General features: G+C 34.8%; 1 protein-coding gene across 1 annotated transcript in view; it reads right to left on the bottom strand.

The window, feature by feature from the left end:
- The window catches only part of LOC113824154 (salivary peroxidase/catechol oxidase), a gene marked incomplete at its 3' end in the record, with an annotated part of 30,916 nt that extends 30,333 nt beyond the window's left edge, over positions 1-583 (bottom strand). The window contains 1 exon segment of the mRNA XM_070119371.1: positions 439-583.
- Between the last annotated feature and the right edge of the window lie 1,917 nt (positions 584-2,500).

Here is a 2,500-nt window from a genome sequence, read left to right as displayed (position 1 = left end):
TTTTTTTTTTTTTTTTTTTTTTTTTTTATTATTATTATTATTTTTTTTATTATTATTTTTTTTTACTTTTTCCTCTTCTTCAACATATGTACGTAGGTTCTGGTACATCATGCACCGAGATAAGACGAGCACACGAAATGTACCTTCTGTATCTTTACCTTATGTGGCAAAAATATATGAAAAATGAAAAAAAAATTGACGTTATGTTAATTTCAGCTATCACTATTAATAGCATCGTTACTATTACAATTACCGTTATTACTATCATTCATTGTTTCCATCGTAATTATTACTATCACTGATATTGTTTTACCATTATCACCACTCTTAACCTTCATCATCACCCTATATCTTTATTACTATCATTATCATTATTCGGACAACGAATTCACTATTCGGACATCGGTTTCTCCCAACCCAAACATACAAATCTCAAACCTCAAGACAGAAGGGAATCCAATCCTCCAAGTCCGGCGTTGAAAGAGAATCGAAACCTTTTCCAGATTCCTTTCCCGATGCTCTCTTGTCAGCGCTATCCTTGCTCAAGACCAACTGTATTCTTCCCCTTCTCGCCTCGACGCCTATTTTGTAAAACTAGACTTACTTGCTTAACATCAACAGCAGCTGTGATGTGAAATAATAGTAATAAAAAAAGAAAGATGGCGCTGCGTGTTGGTGTAAGAATTCTATTTTTTTCTTTTTCTTCTTTTCAGGTGGGCATTTTGATATATGATATGTAGCTTGTACAAGAAAGCGAGAAAGACGTATAAAAAGACGATAAATTTCATGATCTATGATACCAAACAGTAATAAACCAAGACGGGGGAGGGGGAGAGAGGGGGGGGAGAGGTTTAACAGTATCATGACAGGAGACTGGAAAGCCATATACAGTATATAAAGTATACTGTAGTCACCCCATCCATTAATATGTATGACTCCAAATATTTCTTACTGAAAATTCATTACTTTACAAACATAATCTTACAGTTTAAGGCTAATCGGATACATGCTTATACAGGTATGTTCTTTTAGAGGAAGACAAATAGATAAAACGAAAACAAATAGATTAAAGCAAGGGAGAGGGAGAGAAACAAGAAATACGTTATACTAGTCTCATCGTTATTTTTCAAACATGTAATAGTTCCCATGGCAACTAAACAATATCCTTACAAGAGAGTTTCTTTAAAAAAAACATCATATTCTTTTTCATGACTTGATTTATTAATTAATTATCATCTTTGAGCAATTGCATATAATTTGTCCTTTTATCCAGTATTACAATTTCTTGATTCTTGATGTTCGATTTTCAACAGAGAAAATCTGTAATTTTAATCTATTCACCCCTCCCCCCCAAAAAAAAGAAGAAAAAAGAAAAGAAAAGAAAAAAAAAATTTGACCTCTGTTCCCTCTTTACATCACACCCCATAAATCAAAGCCAAAATAAGGTTACAGATGCACAACATATGTGAAATAATTTAATTTCTTATTTCACGATAAGATGCCCTTCTCACATCTGCGTTGTCAACCTGCCACAGACGTCCCTCACACACACACACACAGAAGAAACTGGCTCTGGACACTCACACGTTCAGGCACACGGACACGTACACTCATATATGGATAATTATATATTATCCGTGTCATCTGTATGCCACAAGTACACCTTGAATAGTCTCTCTCTCTCTCTCTCTCTCTCTCTCTCTCTCTCTATCTCTCTCTCTCTCTTTTACTCACTTTCTCACTCCCTCTCTCGCATGATTCATATAACTGTGATGGAACAATTCTCCCACAATCGCTTTCAGCCAGTCGTGTCGTGTCGTCGCTTGGCACCGGCGCTAGAGCATCCACACCAGGGCGTCGGCCAGAGCAGTGGTATTAGAGAGGAAAGCTGTTGCCTTGAATGGCTTGCTTGCAGAGGCTACAAAAGAAGGGATTTCCATCAAAATGTCTTCACTGATACTTTTCTTCACTGTTAGTACTGCACCTTGTTAAAGAAGAGAGAGAGAGAAAAAGAAAATGAAAAAAAAAGATTCCAGGTGATATATTGCCTTCATTTCAGCACAAGTAGTTGTAGGGACAACCATCTCATCTGAGCAACATGCAACATTTTAATATTGATTAAATTTATTAAAAAAACATTTAACATTTATTATTATTTATTATTAAATAATTTATTTATTTATTATTATTTATTTATAACATGCAACATTTATTAAAGCAACATTTGAGTGCTTTGACCCTCGCAAGACAGTTGAAATTGAACAAATTCACTCTTTCTCTTTGCACTTCGATAAAAGATATTTGTATTTATTTTGTAAGTTTTGATCGAGGCAGAGTTTTGGCTGCTTTTGATGCACACAGATGAATAAAGTGGCATATGCACTTGATGATTTTGATATTTGGCACTTTATCTTTAAGGGGCTAGTTAACGAGTTGTTACAACCCATTGTATCATTAACCCCTTCAGCTGCAAAGCCAATACGATTTTCAAGAGGAATTT

This window comes from Penaeus vannamei, unplaced genomic scaffold (genome assembly GCF_042767895.1).
Source record: "Penaeus vannamei isolate JL-2024 unplaced genomic scaffold, ASM4276789v1 unanchor117, whole genome shotgun sequence".
In the NCBI taxonomy this organism is placed as follows: Eukaryota; Metazoa; Arthropoda; class Malacostraca; order Decapoda; family Penaeidae; genus Penaeus; species Penaeus vannamei.
This window is presented reverse-complemented; position numbering and strand designations above follow the sequence as displayed.